Below are 21,466 nucleotides of genomic sequence, written 5' to 3'. Positions count from 1 at the left end.
GTGTATTTCTCGGGTTCGCGGGAAGTTTCACACGCGATAGGCCCTGTGCGAGTGGGGTACGTGTATTTCTGGGGTGCACGGGAAGTTTCACACGTGATTCCAGCAGGGTACGTGTATTTCTGGGGTTCGCGGGAAGTTTCACACGCGATAGGCCCTCTGGGAGTGGGGTACGTGTATTTCTGGGGTGCGTGGGAAGTTTCACACACAATTCCAGCAGGGTACGTGTATTTCTGGGGTTTGCGGGAAGTCTCACACGCGATAGGCCCTGTGTGAGTGGGGTATGTGTATTTCGGGGGTGCAGGGGAGTCCAACACGTGAATTGGCAATGTGGGTCCTCCCAGGTGTTCCCTCTACACCCTCCATGGCCCCTGCAGGCAGCCCACACCACAGGGGATTACCCTGCACCCCTGTTCATGTCCCGCAGGCAGCCCATCCACCATGGGTATGTCCCCCAGGCAAGCCACATGTCACCTTGCACTAGTGGTCACCAACGCATTACCCCCTTGCATCCCCACCCCCCAGCAGCGCAGGGCACCTGCCAGCAGGCCCCCACTCATGTCCCACTCATGTCCCCTTGCCCCTACCCTCAGCAGAGCAGGGCACCTGCCAGCAGGCCCCCTACCCTCAGCAGTGCAGGGCACCTGCCAGCAGGCCCCCACTCATGTCCCCCAGGACCCCCACCCCCCAGCACTGAGGGGCACCTGCCAGCAGGCCCCCACTCATGTCCCCCAGCACCCCCACTCCCCAGAACTGAGGGGCACCTGCCAGCAGGCCCCTACTCATGTCCCCTTGCACCCCCACCCCCCAGCAGTGCAGGGCACCTGCCAGCAGGCCCCCACTCATGTCCCACTCATGTCCCCCAGCACCCCCACACCCCAGCAGTGCAGGGCACCTGCCAACAGGCCCCCACTCATGTCCCCTTGCACCCCAACCCCCCAGCAGTGCAGGGCACCTGCCAGCAGGCCCCCACTCATGTCCCCCAGCACCCCCAACCCCCAGCAGTGCAGGGCACCTGCCAGCAGGCCCCCACTCATGTCCCACTCATGTCCCCCAGCACCCCCACCCCCGCAGCAGTCAGGGGCACCTGCCAGCAGGCCCCCACACATGTCCCCCAGCACCCTCACCCCCCAGCAGTCAGGGGCACCTGCCAGCAGGCCCCCACTCATGTCTCCTTGCACCCCCACGCCCCAGCAGTGCAGGGCACCTGCCAGCAGGCCCCCACCCATGTCCCCCTGCCCCCAGGTCATGACGATCCTCAATCATGGCCCTTATGGCCAGCCTCCCCAGCCCAAAGACCCAACCAAGTATTGCATCCACCCACATAGAAAAGGCAATTACATGATACAACCCCAATGGCAAGTATGTAAATGAACACATGTCCGTCACACACACACAATGGTTGCAAGTGAATGTGAAAACCCATATCATGACATGCATGAAACCAATGAGATAATACCAGACATCGAAGTATGAAGAAAAAAAATGTATTAAACGCAACATGAATGGAATTAAAATCAAACAAACAACAATGGGAATAAAAAAAGAAAAGCTGTATGTCTGTAAAATAATGAAAAACAAGAAATCATAATCCCAAGGAAAGGTGTCCAAAGTCACAGTCCAACAAAGCAAATCCAAGGGAAAAACAAAAGTGGAAACCATTGCTCCATGGGGAAATCCAAAAAAAAGAGATGAATCAAATAGTGAACTATATACAGATGAACAATCCAGGGTCCACGATCCCAACTGAAGAAATGAAACCTATCAAAAATACTACCTAATGAAAAACTATATACAGAAATGTGGTGCATTGTCCAAGCGCAACCAAAATAAAGAAAAAACCAAAGGAAACCTAACACTATCTAACTATTTACAAGGGCAGCAGGCTAGTCCGACGGCTCACTTTTGGATGTCCCGGGCCAGGGCATCATCGAACTCCTGCTCAATGTCCCGGAGGCGGTCCTCTTCCATGGCCCCGAGGGTTCGCAGGGACGATGACATGTTCTCCTCCAACTCCCTGCGAATTGCCTCGAGGCACTCGGCCCGTCCCAGGGCCCTCCGCATGGAGTTCTCTGCCCTGACCATCGTAAGCCGTGCCTCTTCTGCCCACTGCCGCTCCGCATCTATGGCATGGCCTAACCGCTGCCACACGGAAGACACTTCCCGTCCTGGGTCCTCCTGCCCTCTGGCCGATGCCTGCCCCTCCGATGACGAAGGCCCCGAGCCATCATGGCTCCCACCTTGTTGCTGCTGCTACCGTGCCTCTGCCCGTGCCCTGGCTCTTGCTGCCTGCACATCCTCCTCCGGCTGGGGTGCAGTTGTTGAGGTGGCCACCCTTGCTGGACGTCTGACTCCCGACTGTGGCAGGGATGTGTCCTCCACCAGCCTGGCCACGGGGTCAGAGGCAGCTCCACAGGGCACCCAGGTGACACATGGGTGGGAAGATGGCACGGAGTACGACTGGCGCATAGGGGGTTCTGTTGAGAAGGGGGTCGGAATAAGGCCCAGCAAACAGAGGAATCCGGCCCTGGTGACCTGTCCCAGTAGGTCGACGTGGTCAACGAGCCATTCGAGATGACATGCAGTCTCCCCATGAAAAGACTGCATTTCGCCTCGCATGGCCCGTTGACGCAGCGCCACACCACCCAGGACAGGCTCAACCCGGTCCCGGATAGCCACGTCCGCAGGCAGAGGAAGGCCAGTTGTCGTAAGCTCATCCCCTGCCTGAAAACGGGTCTGGACGTAGGTATCCCTGCTGGTGCAGGATGATGCAGTCACAGGATCGGGGACAGGATTACACACAGGCACCTCCGCGGCGGCCTGTGCTGCCTCCTGTGCCTGCCCCTGCACTGCACCACTAGCACCAGTGGAATCCCCACCTCCAGACCCCGTCTCTGTCCCTTGCACGGCCTCCTCCTCCACCAAACCCCCCACCAACCTGGATGACTCTGTGCCATCTTCCTCCGTCTGGCCCTGTGCGGTCTCAGCTGCCCCTTCTGCTGCCGAGGAGTCCAACTCCGACCTCTGCCTCTTGGACCTCCCCTCGGCAGCTGGGATGCGGCACCGGACTCCTCACTCCCTGACGAATTGACAACCTGGGAGGGGAGCCTGGCCTTGCATCTCCGGCTGGCAGGGCGATCCCTGTCGCTGTGCTCCACAGCACCCTCTCTACCCTCTTCATCAATAAACGCTGCATACAGGGAGAGATAGGACACAGGCATCAGGGCACTGTACAATGGACTCATACACACATGACAGTTGCACACGAGTGTCATTGTCAAACTTCAGACATGGCATCACAATCCCCAACACACATGTCATTTCAAATCACACACATGAGCTATTCCACAGCCACATCGCAACAGCCAGCACCATCCATACACATACAACAGCATGAGCAGGCAAAGGTGAGCCAGACATCACATGCAACACAGGGAGTGCACTACACATGCACGCACACCACCACACTTACATGCATGTGTACACCTCCACCAAGTGTCGCAGTGATGAGATCGGCATCCATGTCACATCTGGCAATCAGTCTTCTACATATCAGTCTCACATGCATCCATGTTGCATGACAGTTGCACACTTGTCAGATACACATACATGCACATGTACACAGTGCAGATACATGCAGCTGGAACCAACATCAATGTGTGACACCACAACCTTGACAACTGACATACACAGTCATTCAAACATGTGTGCTCACACATCTGCATTTGGGCTGCATGCTTACCCACAAATACACCATCCATGTGTCTCACACATGAAAGGACTCGCATGTGTCAGCCTCACGGCCCTGTACATACACATCGATACAAGGCCCTACAAAACCACATGTGCAACCTGCACACTACTGGCACACCACCACACGCACAGCTTCCAATCAGTATGCATGTACACTTACCGCTCGACTCCAGATGGGTGTGCCTCTCAAGGACCTGGACGTGGAGCGCTGGGCATACGCGTTCCAGGACCCTCATTTGGTCTTCCGACAGGTGGCCCCGGCGTGCCTTAGCATCCGCTGCCTTCAAGAGGCACCGGGCCTTGTTGAGGGTCCTGGACCTGAAGTCCTCCCAGCGCTTCTGGACATGATGGAATTCGCGGACTGCCACCCCCTCCGCGTTGATGGCAGTTACGATGTCCGTCCAGATCCTGGTCCGTCCTTCCTTGTCGGCGTGCAACCTTCCGAAGAGGGCATCATACTGCCCCAGGACTTGCTCCACCAGGACACCAACTTGGGTGGCAGGGAAGCTGGTGGCCCTCTGCCTCTCTTGCTGGGGGTTGCCAGTGCTGCCAGATGGTGTAGTGCTGGACATGGCAACCCCAGAGGCAGGAGTGGGTGGGCAACTGGGTCCTGGGGCTGGGCTGTGGAGCGATGGAATCCCAGTCGGGAGTCTTCGGTTCCAGCAGGGGTGGTCACAGCAACAGCACCCCTGGCTGACGTGCAGGCAGCAAATGGCAGGGCACGTGGGCAGCAGGCAATCAGGCAGCAGCAGATGGTAGGTGGGAGCGTGCTCGGGGCTCTGGGGGGCAGTAATTTAGCCTTCTGGGCAGGAGCGTGGTCTTCCGTGTGTGAACACGTGGCTAGCTTGATACAGAGTGATTTGGCACATGAAAATCTTGCACGTCAGCGTGTAATTCGAGGAAAGGCCCTTAGTGCATAAGCGCGTCAGCGCACGTACGTGATTTAATTGGACCAAAGGCCCATAGTGCATAAGCGCGTCTGTGACGTAACGTGCGCGGTTGTTTCCCTCACAGCACGTGATGACAGAGCACACGTGGAAAAGCTGCACGTCCGAGTGTCAGCGCGTGTAATTGGAGGAAAGGGCACGTACACGCGTAAGTGACATGTACGTGTGGGCAGGTTTAAAAGGTACGTGTAGGACGCCATTTCCTTGTACGTGCTTTTTGTGGAGAGCGAGTGGGTGGATTCTGTAGTTCTTGTCGGTTCACACGCGATTACTTCACAGCATTTCAAGTTCGTACTCCCTGTTACCTCTGACAGCTTTCATTTTTCTTCTTTTTTTGGGCCTGTTTCCTCAAACAGTGTTCACTTCTCCTTTTGTCCTGTCTCCTCAGACAGCGTATAATTCTTCTTTTGGCGGGGATGTTGCCGACGCGCACACGCGCGTATTTTTCACATTCTTTTTCCAGGCAGACGGTGAGTTCTGCACGTACTTAGCAACTGTGCTTGCCCCGTGTGTCACGTACCCCTTCAGAGGTCATTGTAGGCTGCGTGTATCACGCGTACGCTTATTTTTGTGTTTCTGGGTGCCACAGCGTAGTGCGGGTTCATTTTTCCACGCACGTGGTCTACGAGGGGTTGCATGCACGTTTATTTTTGTTTTTGGGCTGCCTGTGCGTTGCGTGACCCGTCATCTTCCCCCAGTGGTCACAGACAGCCTTGTTAGAGCACTAGGGTACGAATTCCATCTAGTACCCTACCCCTTTGACCCCCAATTGCCCAGGACAATAGTTTACTGCTCTTCCCATATGCACAACAACATCAGTGCCATGGTTGGGAGGCGACCAAGCGGTAAGGGAGGCAAAGGTGGCTGACTTTCAAAAGGTGGATGTGGTGGGCGCGGTAGGGGACATGGCCGGGATTTGCAGGGTGCCCCTATACCCCCATGTGTGGAGGACCAATCAGGGACACCCATGACCCCCCCCATGGTTGAGGGAAACGTGGCTGAGACCATCCCAGCTCAGCCCTTGTTGGACTAGCCCATTGTGGGACCTGACCTGGCACAGGATGACTCCCTGGCTGACTTCCAGGTAAGCAAGTCTAAGCCACGTGTGGCAGTGCAAGTTGTCACCAAGCCACGTGGATCTGGGGCAGCTATGTCATCTGCTGCCCCAAGTATGCAGGGTGGTGAGGCTGCAGGGGCAGCTGCAGCTCCATCCGCCCCAGCTCTGACTCTCCCAGCCAGGACAGTGTCGGTCCTGGTCCATCATACTGATGTTCCCCCTGCCAACATCACACTTCAGACAATGCCTCCACCAAGTCCTATGGTCAATGTGCATTCGCACACTCCAACAACCCGGTCCACCGGTGATTCTGCCCCTAATGACCAGAGTGGCGTTAGCCACTCTGGCTCTGCTCCACCTTCTAAAAAGAGGAAGAAGGGTGCTCTGGCACGACAGGCTGAGACCCCAGGCACGGCTTCACACTCCGGTACCTCAAGGAAGCCTTGCTTCAATGATTCGGAACTTGATGCACTTGTGAGCTATGTGTTGGCACACAGCCACGAAATGGTGGTGACTGCAGGGTCCAAGACCACACCTGGTCAACGTAAGGCACACTGGCAGACCATCGCCAACCACATAAGTGCCCTTGGATTTGTGAGGCGCTCAGCTGATGATTGCTACAAGCGGTGGAACGACCTGAAACGCAGAGCAAAGAACAAGCTGGCCTCAAGTCAAGCCGCTACTCTGGTGACTGGCAGTGGGTCTCCACAAGAGGACAACAAACTCACTGAACATGAGTCTGTTGCTGGGACCTTTGTCACAGAGGAACAGATCCGAGGTGTGGGAGAACTACCCGATTATGACACATTGTCCGGTGAGTGCCCATGTGTCTGTGTGTAATGCATGTGTATGTTGTTTGGGTGACGGGTTCTGATTGAGTGGCAGGTGAGGGTGTGTGTTACTGAGTAGTATGGTTCACCCATGTGCTTCATCCAAAACATTCTGCGGCCTTGAATTTGGGTGTGACACTATCCCTTCTGCCCACAGTAGTAATTTAGCGCAACATTACGGCAGTTGCCCTTGAGGTGGCATCATGCAACAACATTGTTTGTATTTTTCAGTGTTCTTTCAGGCTGATTGTTTCAATTCTCCCACTTTTGCAACACATTTCTCAACCCTATTGTGACATATGTGACATGCTTCTGTCATTGAAGAACCCCACATTGGCCCACATGTGTCACCTTGGTAGTTGAATGATTTGACCATTCAGGCTGAATGAGTATTGTCCTGATCACATGATGTGTTTGGGCCTGTTTGAATGTGGAACATGCTAGTTGTTTCCTGTCATGTTGACGTGCACAACCATTGATGTGTACATGGCCCTGCAATCACTGTATTTTTGTACACTGGATGTGTTGCAGTGTGTGGCAAATGGCGTATCTTTTCACACTATGTGGCATTTTTCATCTCTTCATGTCCATTTCACATGGATGGGTGACAGTACTCATTCACTGACATATGGATGTACTTGAGGAATGTACCATGGCTATGGTACATGCCATCTGTGTTTCTGGCATGTGCCATGTATGTGTATAGGACATGCCACTCACAGGTCAATGTGTGATGGCAGTGCTACCCAGCATGCAGCAAATGTGTTGCTCTTCCATCTTGGTGTCATCAGTGTCTGACTTTTGCCTCCCCTTTCAACTCTGTGACAGTGCATGCATGGGAGGGTTAAAGTCATGTGGGGCATGTGTAAATCATGTACTGGTTCTGTAGCTTGTCAGGCCTATTTGTGTGCTATGGTGCTAATGCCTGTTTCCATTTTTTGTCTTTCATGTTTTTACAGAGGATGACGCACTTGATGCTGTTGAGGTTGAGGAGATGGTGCAGACCCTGGAGGAACCTGAGGCACAACCGGCCACCAGTAGGGGATGTGGTGTGGTGGTGGGTGAGAACCCACTCTTGCTGCAGATAATTCTGTCCAGGGGTGTCTCTGGGTGCACCTCCCCAGACCGCTATTCAGGTGTTGATTCGGATGATGAGACCTATGTGGCGTCGCAGGTAAGTGTTTCTGGAAGGGGTTCTGTTCTGTCCAACCCACCTGCACCAGGGGTAGAACCCTCTATGGGGATGTCAGTGTTGGTTAGTCAGCCTTTGGCTGTTACGGGTGCAGGGTCACACTCCACAACATCTGATCCTGTTCCTGGGCCAGCAGATCAGAGGGGGAATGCAGTCCTGCAGCCTCAGGCAGTGCTGGCACAGCAAGGTGCAGATTGCCTTGCCCCAAACAGGTGTGGTGCCCGCCGACATGGTGGCCATACGCCACCAGGCAATACCGCATGGGAACAATCCATGTACGGTATGGCAACCCAACAGGCAGCATCAGTTGAGATGATGGCTCAAGCAATGGAGAGGGTGGCCACTTCCATTTTCCCCCTGAAAGGCAGATGGAGCAACTACAGCAGGCAACAGACTCCATTTGCCAATCACACAGGGAGGACATGTTGGCATCCAACAGGGACAGACGGGCGGCACTGGAGACTCTACGCCAATCGATATCAATAGGGTCCCAGGGCCACAGGGAAGTCCTGAGGGTAGAACTCCATCACCTCAGGGAGACTCTTGTTGACCTTGAGTCTTCCACTAACTTGAGGTCAGAACAGCAGCTGGAGCGGCTCACACGTTCGCTCTCAGCTGAGATGCAGGCAACTGGGGAGGAGATCCGGGCATCACGTCAGGTGCTGCATGGGGATCTCCGCACTATAATCCTCCAGAACGAGACCTTCCACACCCGCATGCTTGCTGCCATGGAGGACCATACCAGGGCTTTGCGTGGGCTGCCTCCCATAGCACCACCACCTCCTGTGGCAGCAGCAGAGGGTAATGAGAGCGACAGCAGCAGTTCTCCCACATTGGCATAGCCGTGCAGGCCATGAGCCCATGGAGGTGTTTTTTTTTCCCAACATCCACACAGGCGGCTGTTGGTGCGCACCCTGTCCTCGGACCTCCAGGTGGCCTCCCCCCCCAACCCCCACATGGCCATTTTTGATTTTTGATTTTTGATTTTTTGATTTTTGATTTGTTATTTGTTATTTTTGATTATTTTTTGACAGTGTGTTGCCTTGTGTGGCTCCCGTGGGCATCCACTGTATTCCGGCTGGGCACATGTAGGCTTGTCCTGAGTTTGGGTTCGATGCTTGGGTTTGTGAGACACGCACCCCTCCTGCTTCCCGTTTCCATGGGCTTGCAAAGGGTGTGACCAAGTGACAGTGATGTACACAGTGATGTTGGGCTACCCTGAGCTGTGTGGGCAGTCTGTAGTCAATACTGTGTAGACATTCCTTGTGTATATTGTTGTTGTATTGTACACTGCATGTTGGAATTATGTATGCTTCTACTTCCATGTCTCCCTCTGAATTTGCAGGTTCATTCCTCATGTCTTCACAAGGCCGTCTACTTTGGAGATGGAGTTCATGTTGTATGCAGTACACAGACAAGTTTTGAAGCCTGCAAGACTACAGTTGGAAGGGGGCAATGTGGTGGCATATTCAGGTTGTAAGACTACGACTACTTTAACTTAGTACTGTCATGTTTTAGTTATGTTTGAGCTTGTGTAGCGGCATTCTATTGTTGGTAAGTATTTGGTCATGTGTGTTGTTAGTTCAACATTACTGGGAGCCTATTGTGTGTGGCCAGTTTCCATTATGGACACTGTACTTTGTGACACTTGTGTCAGGTTTTCGGGATTGCTTTGTTTGCTCTCACATAGCATGACATGCCATGGTGTGTTGGGTGGCGGTGCTGGGGAGGGGTTGGGCGACATGGCACTATTATCATGTTTTATTTTGCATGGGGGTAATGCATTTGGCAGCATATGTGTCTTTTGATGACACAGCATTGGTGGGGCTTCTGTAGGTAGGGATGCACACATTGTGACACTTCCAGGTGACCAATCTCAGGCTGGTATGGTTGTGACAGTTGACTGTCCCTTATGTCATCATCATTGATTATCAGCTGGTATGTGGCAGGGCTGTGTGCACTCCACAGGGGTGTGAATCTAAGTGAAGTAATTAGCCACCAGCTGCGTTCAGGCTGCCTCACCCCGTGCCCTTTCCCCTCCCATGCGCAGCGGACGTGCATGTGGTTGGGGATGTGGGGGCACCACCATGTCCACCGGCAGGCACCGGCGTGTTGCAGCGTTGTGCAAGACACATGCTGCCGCTATGATCCTGCACACTACTGGGGGAGCGTATAACAGCTGCCCGCCAGAACGGTCAAGGGAGCGAAAGCGTGACTTGAGCACTCCGAATGTGCGCTTCACTATGCCCCGGGTTGCAATATGGGCTGTGTTGTATCTTACCTCGGGTGGCGTGGTGGGGTTCCGAATTGGCGTCATCATGTGGGTGCTCAGAGGGTAGGCACTGTCCCCTGGGGAGGTGGTGATGGGTATCATTAGTAGGGTTGTGACATTACTCAGTATCTGGCATGCATGATAGTTGGCATATACTTAGGTGATGATTCCCTTGGCATCACAAACTACCTGCACGTTGATGGAATGCCAGTGCTTGCGGTTTCTATAGATGTGCTCTGATGCCCTGGGGGGACGTAGAGCCACATGGGTGCAATCAATGGCACCTAGGACTTTGGGGAATTGTGCCACCCCGTAGAAATCCTGTACGGCAGCCTGCCTTTCTGCAGGTGTTCTGGGCAGGTATATGTGCCTGCGGACTGATGGGCGTGCAGTCATGATGGCCAAGACCTGGTGTAGGCAGCGGGACTGCGTGGCCTGTGACACCCCCCCCCACTATGGCACTTGTCCGCTGAAATGATCCGGTGGCCAAAAAGTGCAGTACATTGAGGACCTTCTCCAGGGGGCTGAGTGGTGGGAGCAGAGGGTGGGTGATGTGAGGTCATCCTCCCACTCACTGACCAGGTCGAGTATTATGTGAGGTGGAAACCTGTACCTCCCATACACCTGGTCATCAGGCATGCCAAAAAGGCTGGTTCTGGGTGTGAAGATTCTGGGCCTGACTATCCTCCTCCTCCTGCGGTATCCCGCGACCACTGCTCCTTGCTTGTTGTTTGTGTGCACTTTTATGCTGCGCGGGTCCACGTACGCCTGCTTCCTGCTGGCGCATGTGTTTCCCGATTAGTGCGTCTTTTTTGGCGCGTGCGTGTGGGCATTCTGCGCATTTGCCTCCTGTACTTCCCAGCCCACCCCAGTAATACATGTACCCCGCTCGCCCAGGCCCAATCACGTGTAAAACTTCCCACGAGCCCCTGAAGTACACGTACCCCGCTTGCCCAGTACAATCGCGTGTAAAACTTCCCGCGAGCCCCTGAAGTACACGTACCCTGCTCGCCCAGGCACAATCGCGTGTGAAACTTCCCACGCACCCCCGAAATAACGCTATCTTTGACACAGCGGGTGTCCGTGTTTGTCGCGTACCCCTTTGCACGTTATTTGTCCTAGAGGGCCACAGTATGGGACATTCATCAGAGCTGTATATACAGGCTTTTTGTTAGCGCACATTTTTTTAATGCGCAGGGACGCTACCACCTGCCTTCGTGTGGCAGACATGTGTTGATGTACATAGTTGACTTTTGGTTTGTGTCATGAGATCGCTATTTCACTGCTGGGGGATGGGGGTGCAAGGGGACATGAGTGGGGGCCTGCTGGCAGGTGCCGCTCAGTGCTGGGGGGTGGGTTTGCAAGGGGACATGAGTGGGGGCCTGCTGGCAGGTGCCCTGCACTGCTGGGGGGTGGGGGTGCAAGGGGACATGAGTGGGACATGAGTGGGGGCCTGCTGGCAGGTGCCCCTCAGTGCTGGGCGGTGGGGGTGCAAGGGGACATGAGTAGGACATGAGTGGGGGCCTGCTGGCAGGTGCCCTGCACTGCTGGGGGTGGGGGTGCAAGGGGACATGTGTGGGGGCCTGCTGGCAGGTGCCCTGCACTGCTGGGGGGTGGGGGTGCAAGGGGACATGAGTGGGGGCCTGCTGGCAGGTGCCCTGCACTGCTGGGGGCTGGGGGTGCAAGGGGACATGAGTGGGACATGAGTGGGGGCCTGCTGGTAGGTGTCCTGCACTGCTGGGGGGTGGGGGTGCAAGGGGACATGAGTGGGGGCCTGCTGGCAGGTGCCCTGCACTGCTGGGGGGTGGGGATGCAAGGGGACATGAGTGGGACATGAGTGGGGGCCTGCTGGCAGGTGTCCCTCAGTGCTGGGGGGTGGGGGTGCAAGGGGACATGAGTGGGGGCCTGCTGGCAGGTGCTCTGCACTGCTGGGGGCTGGGGGTGCAAGGGGACATGAGTGGGGCATGAGTGGGGGCCTGCTGGCAGGTGCCCCTCAGTGCTGGGGGGTGGGGTGCAAGGGGACATGAGTGGGGGCCTGCTGACAGGTGCCCTGCATTGCTGGGGGTGGGGGTGCAAGGGGACATGAGTGGGACATGAGTGGGGGCCTGCTGGCTGGTGCCCTGCACTGCTGGGAGATGGGGGTGCAAGGGGACATGAGTAGGGGCCTGCTGGCAGGTGCCCTGCACTGCTGGGGGGTGGGTGTGCAGGGGGACATGAGTGGGGGCCTTGTCAGGAGGCAAGACATGAAACCTTCCTGCATGGACCCAAAGGGGGACCAAAACTTAAAGATTCCAAGGTTGGCAGGGGCTAGCAACATTAAAAGCAAACTACTTCCTCACAGGAGACTGTTATGTCTCATTTGCAGGAGAAAGGCAGTAAAGACTTCATTACCCAGATCCCCCTGGGCACAGAACTACAAGACCAAGCCCACGAGGGGCGGGACTTGCGCGCGCGTGCGCACAAAGAAAACCCAAGCACGGGGCTTGTGCTTAAGCTCCCGGCAGGAGAAGACGTGTTCGGAAGAGCTCCGAGGTCGGGGATCAGCATGAGGGGCCACGCCCCAACCAGCTCCCGTTCTGGCTCCTCGCAACAAATATCTAAGTAGCGCTCGCGCTGGGGGGACTCCAGAGATAAGGGGAGAACGCATGGTGAAACCCACGGAGGTCCAGGAAGGCAGTTGGGGGCACACGCAAGGGGGGCTCCGCCCGCATTTACTGACCCCCTTGCCAAACAAAAGCTAAGTCAATCAACATGAGCATGTAAAACATGTCAAGGCGGTTCTCCAGCGACTAAGGGAACACCGCCTGTTTGCTAAGATTGAAAAATGTGAATTTCATTGTACCACAGTTGAATTTTTGGGATATTTTCTGACACCTCAAGGTGTACAAATGGACCAGCGCAAGGTACAGGCTGTGCTTGACTGGCCCGCCCCCACTACTGTCAGGGAGGTCCAAGCTTTTCTCGGATTCGCCAATTTTTACAGACGTTTTATTAAGGGCTTTTCTGAGTTAGTGACACCCATTACCACACTACTTCGAAAAGGAAAATCCTTTCAGTGGGACAGTGCGGCTGAGCAGGGGTTCCAGCGTTTAAAGCAAGCCTTTACCACGGCACCGGTTTTACGGCATCCAGACTTAGCTCAGGCATTCATTGTGGAAACTGATGCTTCCTCTTATGCCATCGGAGCGGTACTCTCACAACAAGACCCACAGACCGGGTTGTTACATCCGGTAGCTTATTATTCTCGAAAACTATTGCCGGCTGAGACACACTATACTATTGCTGACCGTGAACTGTTGGCAGTTAAAACTGCGTTTGAGGAGTGGCGGCATTATCTTCTGGGGCCACATCATACCATCACGGTAATTACCGATCATCGGAATCTGCAATTTATTAAGACTGCTAAGACTCTTAGTCCACGACAATTAGGTTGGGCTTTGTTCTTTGCTGATTTCGATTTCCTCATCACTTATCGCCCTGGAAGTGACAATAAAAAAGCAGACATATTATCCTGTTATCCTGAGACGGAAACCAAAGTAATTACTGAACTGTCGCCGATAATACCAGTCACGCGCATCATAGGAGTAATAGGGAGACCAAACATCTTTGAAGATGTTTTAAAGGCTATGACGGCCCGAGACTTGCAAGAATGGAGCACGAGAGGTTCTAAGCATTCGCTCGTTGATGGCCTTCCATATTATAATAAGGCCTTGTATTTACCCACAACGGCGCTCAGAAAGGAGGTGTTACAATGGTGTCATGATGCAGTATCCGCTGGTCACCCGGGTGTCGCTAAAACTCAGCAGAATATCGCACGGCACTACTGGTGGCCGACTCTCCACCGTGATGTGAGGGTATATGTCGCTGAATGTGACATATGTGGCAGACAAAAGGCAAGTCATCAGAGGCCAGCAGGCTTCCTACAACCCTTACCCACTCCTCCCACACCCTGGCACACAGTTACCATGGACCTAATCGTGGACTTGCCGCGTGTTCAGGATTATACTTCCATTTTAGTGGTAGTTGACTCCTTTAGTAAAATGAGCCACTTCATTCCATGTAAGGGAGTGCCCACGGCAGGGGAAGTAGCGGAACTGTTTTTGCAAAACATAGTACGATTACATGGATTACCAACACGAGTCATTACCGATCGTGGTCCGCAATTCACATCGCGGTTCTGGCGGGCTTTTTGCCAGTTGATAGGAATGGATGTGAGTCTGTCCTCTGGTCATCACCCAGAGACAGACGGACAGACGGAAAAGGTGAATCAAGGCTTAGAGCAGTATCTGCGTTGTTACATCACAAGTGCAGAGTCATCCTGGGTCCAGTACGTGTGGTAAGCAGAGATTGCCTACAACAACACGGTGCACATGTCAACAAAGTATACACCTTTTTATGGAGTATACGGTTATCACCCAAGGGTATTGCCCACGGCCGTCAACTCACCACAAGACAATCTACCCACTATAATTGGACGACATGCCCATGCACAACAAGTCTGGTCAAAAATTCAGCAAAATTTGGAAGTGGCCAAGAGTACTTATAAAATGTACGCTGACAAGAAGCGTAGAAAGGGACCCCAATACAAATGTGGCGATCGAGTTTGGCTCTCCACGCGAAACGTTAAGTTACCGGGTCCTCGTAAGCTTCAACCACGGTACTTAGGGCCATTTAGTATAACCGCAATAATCAATCCAGTGGCAGTGAGGCTGAACCTACCCAGCCAAATGAAAATACACCCCACGTTCCATATGTCTTTATTGAAACCAGCTGATCCTTCCATCCGTACTACGCGACCCCCCCCATTTTAGTTGAAGGTTATCCGGAGTATGAGGTGAAGGCGATCGATGAATGAGCGATCCTGGGAGCCTGAGAGTAATGTGCATGCTGCCAGGTTGATAAAGGAATTTCATCAAAATCATCCAACAAAACCGAAACCCAGATCCTTCTGTGCGGGGGGGGAGTACTGTCAGGAGGCAAGACATGAAACCTTCCTGCATGGACCCAAAGGGGGACCAAAACTTAAAGATTCCAATGTTGGCAGGGGTTAGCAACATTAAAAGCAAACTACTTCCTCACAGGAGACTGTTATGTCCCATTTGCAGGAGAAAGGCAGTAAAGACTTCATTACACAGATCCCCCTGGGCACAGAACTACAAGACCAAGCCCAAGAGGGGCGGGACTTGCGCGCGCGTGCGCACAAAGAAAACCCAAGCACGGGGCTTGTGCTTAAGCTCCCGGCAGGAGAAGACGTGTTCGGAAGAGCTCCGAGGTCAGGGATCAGCACGAGTGGCCACGCCCCAACCAGCTCCCGTTCTGGCCCCTCGCAACAAAAAGCTAAGTAGCGCTCACGCTGGGGGGACTCCAGAGATAAGGGGAGAACGCATGGTGAAACCCACGGAGGTCCAGGAAGGCAGTTGGGGGCACACGCAAGGGGGGCTCCGCCCGCATTTACTGACCCCCTTGCCAAACAAAAGCTAAGTCACGAACGGGCATTGCACCGCGAATCTGGCATATCGCGCGTGTAACCCTGAGGGGGAAATCTCGAACCCAGCGCAGTGCATGAACTTTGCATGGCAATAGCTACGTGGGGAAATATTGTCGAGCAGAGAGCTCAAGCCGCTGCACGCCACGTGCGGCCGATACCCCGCTTCCCTGGTTAATAGTCGGATCGACCTTGTGGCTTCATCAGTGTACTGCGGGGCCCCGCGCGGCGACACCGCATTGTTGTTTGACCGAATTAACCCGTGCACAAACTAACTACTAACAGAAAGTGCTCTGAACTGTAGCATACGCAATAGAGTGTGATTAACCAATTGCATGCTCATGCTGGCCAGTGAAGTTTTGAGTGTGTGTGTGAAGTAACACACAAGGTTGTAACTCCATGCTCTCTTGCAGCGGTAATACGCTCCAGATTACGACCGGACCAGAGAGTACGCAGGCAGGAGGCCAGTACTCACCCCAGAGCTAAGTCTATTCCCATTTTCCATAACTCACTGCTGTATATGTAACTCACTGCTGTATATGTAAACTCTGTTTCTTGTGAATGTACATTGAATGTTTTATCCGATGTTCCCCTCCCTGTCCACTTCCCCTCACCTAACCCTTTCACCGGTTACCCTACAATTGAACCTATCCAACCATCGAGTCCCTAACCCTCTTTCCCCGCTGGAGTCTCGGTAACTTGAGTAAGGTTAGACTTGCAAGTGCCCAGACTGCTGAGGGGATGGTTGGTTCGTGCCACTCCTGAGCCTGAAGACTGGAACCTGACAGGCCTGCTGGCAGGTGCCCTGCACTGCTGGGGGGTGGGGGTGCAAGGGGACATGAGTGGGACATGAGTTGGGGCATGCTGGCAGGTGCCCTGCACTGCTGGGGGGTGGGGGTGAAGGGGGGCATGCGTTGGTGATCAGTAGTGCAAGCTGACATGTGGCTTGCCTGGGGGGCATGCCCATGGTGGATGGGCTGCCTGCGGGACATGACCAGGGGTGCAGGGTAGTCCCCTGTGGTGTGGGCTGCCTGCAGGGGCCGTGGAGGGTGTAGAGGGAACACCTGGGAGGACCCACACTGCCAATTCACGTATAGGACTCCCCTGCACCCCTGATATACAAGTACCCCACTCGCACAGGGCCTGTCGCATGTGAAACTTCCCGCGCACCACCGAACTACACGTACCCCACTCGCACAGGGCCTATCGCTTGTGAAACTTCCTGCAAACCCCAGAAATACACGTACCCTGCTGGAATCGCGTGTGAGACTTCCCACAAACCCCAGAAATACACGTACCCTGCTGAAATCACGTGTGAAACTTCCCGCGCACTACACGTACCCCGCTCGCCCAAGGCCAATCACGTGTGAAACTTCCCGCGCACCCCAGATTTACACGTACCCAGGCCAATCGCGTGTGAAACTTCACACGAACCCCAGGAATACACGCACCCCACTCGCAGAAGGGCCTATCGCGTGTGAGACTTCCCGCGAACCCCAGATTTACACGTGCCCAGGCCAATCGCATGTGCAACTTCACGTGAACCCCAGGAATACATGCACCCCACTCGCACAGGGCCTATCGCGTGTGTAACTTCCCACGAACCCCAGATTTACACGCACCCCGCTCGCCGAAGGCCAATCGCGTGTGAAACTTCCCACGCACCCCCAAAATACACGCACACTCTATTTTTGACACAGCGGGTGTCCGTGTTTGTCGTGTACCCCTTTGCACGTCATTTGTCCTAGAGGGCCACAGTATGGGACAATCATCAGAGCTGTATATACGTGCTTTTTGTTAGCACACATTTTGGCGCACATTTTTTTTATTTAATGCGCAGGGACGCTACCGCCTGCCTTCGTGTGGCGAACGTGTTTATGTCTGTGCGCGTCTTCACCCGTGCGCTGGTTTGCCCTATTCGATTCCATGAATACGTGTTGTAGGCGAGTGTGTGGGCGTTCCGCGCACTTGCCTCCTGTACTTCCCCCGTGACGCCCACATTTTCACGCGTTGTTCCCCATTCCGCGTGTCACACCCCGTGTTACACCTACTTTTGTTATGTGCGCCGCGCTATGTGTGCTTTTGCTGTGGCCGTAGCGCACGCCGTTAGATGACCTGTGTGCCGGCGTGTGCCACGCAGATTTTCAGCCCACATCCCAGATTTTACTCGCGCACGGACTTCCATGAATCGACGTGCACGGGTTTTGCTGCGATTTTTGCACTTGCAGAGCGATTTTCGCACTTGCACTGCGATTCGCACGGTTTCGCACGCTTGCGTGGACATTTTCAGCACACATTAATTCCATGAATCGGCCTCTGTATGTGTTCTTAGGATTGCTTGTTGCATTTCTATGAAGCAATAAAATTTGCAAACACAATTGGTCTGTACTGTGCAAGTAAATATTGTTAACAGTTGGTGGCAATTGAAATATAATATTCATTGGTACATTTGCATAGCAACTTACCCCACTTTCATTTGCAAATTTGAATGGACCATCCAGTTCTGTATCTGAGTGCATTTTTCAAAATTTATGTTCCTTCTTTGCCGACGTCCCTGGTTTACATCCCCTAACAGGTTCTTCTTTGTTTGTGGTAATTGCTGAAACTTTAGCTTCTTTTCTTTTCTTTGAGGAATCTGCTGTTGGATTCTGTTGCATTTCTGTTTCATTTAGTTTTCTTTTACCACGTTTTACTTAATCTGGAACAGGATATTGTTTCAGATGAGGGGTGTACAGTGAACGCAGTCTATTGTATTCTAGAATGCAAGGAATATCAGCTTTGACTTTACTTGCATCAAAGTTCATTAGCAATAGACCGTCAAGTGTACGTAAGCGTGATAATGCTACGTAGCTCATGCCTTCCTTAAAGACTGTGTTTCCTATATCTATCAATGCTTTGTCTAGGGTAAGACCTTGGGATTTATGAATGGTAACTGCATATGCAAGAGTTAGAGAAAATTGCTCTCTACGTACATACATGTTTTTGAAGAGAAGGAATCGAGCAATTGAGCGCCCTATCCTTTTCACTTCTGAAACGTTATCAAAGCAAATATTGACAAACTGAATGTTGCTGTCACGTGGGTATGATTGAAAGCCAACAACTGTACCTAGTGCTCCATTAACTAGCCCTTGCTCTATGTCAAGGTTACGTTTAAGCATTACTCTACAATTTAAGGATAATTTTAATATTTTTTCCAACCCAGCTGTGTTGGAGATTGAATTTTCTAAACTATTTAGTCTTGTTGTGGTTTGCTCACATATGGGTACTGTCATACCATGCACGTCTAGTTTGTCTGTGGCCCTAATTTCCATTATTGGTTGCATTTCTTTATTTAACATTGTTTCATTGAATTTGAAACTGATTGCAAGAGTTGGCATTAAGGCCATACAATTGACATTTTTGTCCTCAATTTGTTCCATAACATCAGTTGCACATGCATTATCGCCATAAAGTGCATGAATGTGCTGGTTTTTAAATAGAACTTGTGCTTCTTGCGATAGCACACCAACTCTAATACTTTTTAAGATGTTGGCATAAGTGAGATCTGTGGATTGCTGCATGTTCTCAGTTAATTCTCTGTATTGGAAATGTTGCCAAAGGTTGACATTTCCTAGGCTACCAACAGTTTTCCGGCAGAGTTTGTGGCCTAAGGTTTTAAAGATAGGTTCACCATTCACTGGTGTCAATTGTGGAAGATCTCCGAAAACGGTAATGTTTTTCCTTGCAAAGAGTTTTTCGTTGTTACTTTTAAGTACTTCTTGCAATCTGTGTTGAATCAAAGCCAACATTAGGTTGGGACCATGCTCACTTCATCTATTAGTAGCATTTTCATTTGTTTTAATACTCTGCGTAATTCCATTGCAGCTTCTGCAGAAGGTTTGTAAATAGTCTAATTTATTTTGATGCTCTACTGAAAGCAGTAGTAATCGGTGTAAAGTGACACCACCTATGTTGTAGGCAGCTAAACCTGTGGGGGCCGTTACAACAGCTGACAGTTTGTTGTTTGTCAATTGTTGAAGAAACTTGCTGATGATTTTGATTAAGAATCCTTTTCCTGACCCAGCTTCACCACTTACGTACAGCAGCATAGGTTTGTAACGTTGGCAGGTACATTCTTTATTTTTGTGTTGTACACCATGTACAATTTGTTTTGTCACTTCTTCAAACATGGTGCGCTGATCTTTGTTAAGTTTTGCTTGTTGTACATTTAAGTCTTCTGTATCTTCTTGATACTGATACATGGTGTTTACTACTTCTGCCATAGCTACTTCAGCCTCATTTGCTATTAGTGGTTGTCCTAGTGGTTCTTGACTTCCTGTTACAGAAGGTTGACTACTGTCTGAAGTGTCCTTCTCTAGTTGGGCCTGAAGTTCTTCTTCCTGTTGCTGCTCATTGTGTAACATTGTTTTGTACTGCGTAAAGTTCACATCAGTGATAGCGCTTTCATTTGCTTTGAAAGCATCTTCATAGCAGTCATAGTTTTTTAGTATGTCTTCCTCTTTTCTCCATGGTTTGAAAAGTTGTAACAGAGATATGTAATACAGTTCTTTCTGTTGAGGAGTTTTTAATGACAATTTTACATGTTTAATTAAGCTTCGTTTGGTAAATTTCACTAAGCTCCCTTCACAATTGTTCACTGTATATCGATGTTTGCTTTCATCGGGTTTTACATTATTTTTGTATGCAAAGTTTTGAGCTATATGGTATAGACACATGCTTTCTAAAGTGCTACTCCTGTTCGGATAGTATGTGTCCAGTAAATTGTTTTTTTAGAATCTCTTGGCTGTTGGGATCATTTCTGGCAATTGTTTCTATGTCCTCATATGATTTCAGCACTCTTTTCCTAGATTTTGCAGGACCAAGACTTATCCATACAATGTTGTCTGATTTTCCATACACAGCAGTACCGGTTAACCGATCTGCTGCTTCATAGGTGCCACATTCTCTATGAGAGAGCATTTTTATGCCTAGGCTGTACAATTTCTGTGATAATATTTTGTCTGATGCTAGGTCATCCCAGAGGTCTTGAAGCTCTATTTTTTCTCCTTTTGTTAAGTAGACTGTAACATATCGTGCAACATCAGTTGAATTGTCTGCAATGTACTGCACATCTATGTTTGCATTCCATAAGAGGGTAATGATTGAATTGTAATCATTGATATATCTTGATTCGTCCCTTCTTTTTATGTAATACGTGTTCTTAGGTGATTTACCTTTAACAGTATGTCGAACTGAAGACATGAAGTTGTTTACTTCACATGTTTCTGTAACTGGTCTTGGGAAACCAAAGCAGCATTTAGTGTAGTATTTACCTTTGTTTTTGTATTTGCGGCGACAATATTTGCCACATTTGTGTCTTTGAAATTGTCAAATCTGCCCATGCAGCTCACTATGTGTCTGTTGTGAAGGGATTTCACAAGTGACATATTTTTGGATACACTGCAAAACAGTGCTATCACTGTCGTGACCAGATTTCGGTGCACCTTTGATCCATAACAGCATGTGAATATGTGGTGCTCCTCTCGCTTGATATTCTTTTCTCCAAAAGAAGTGTTGCACTTCTCCGAGGGGAGGAACAGTTTAATTGCAAATAAAGTGTAGCATGGCAATGAAACGATGATGGAAATATCTTGACACATTAACTGGATCTAGAGAGCAAAGTTCTCCAGGTGTTAATATATCTATGTTTTTTTTGTTGCTGTTTGCAATGCGTAGGAACTCATGTAAATCTTCCCATGCATATTCTGCACAACTTAGCGTAACAAACCAAGTATTCCTTTGTACCTCGTATGTACCTTCTATGTTTGCAAACAAATTTGTTACACTTGATTGTAAAACTTCATCTTTTTCCTGTACTTTTTGTATTAACTGCGTAGCTGACATATTTTGAAAGTGGGTTCCAGATTTCAAAATGTGTGCAACTCCGTAACATA

The sequence above is a fragment of the Ambystoma mexicanum genome, chromosome 4q (assembly GCF_040938575.1).
Source record: "Ambystoma mexicanum isolate Mex_15411 chromosome 4q, UKY_AmexF1_1, whole genome shotgun sequence".
Lineage (NCBI taxonomy): Eukaryota > Metazoa > Chordata > Amphibia > Caudata > Ambystomatidae > Ambystoma > Ambystoma mexicanum.
Note: the sequence above shows the minus strand (reverse complement) of the source record.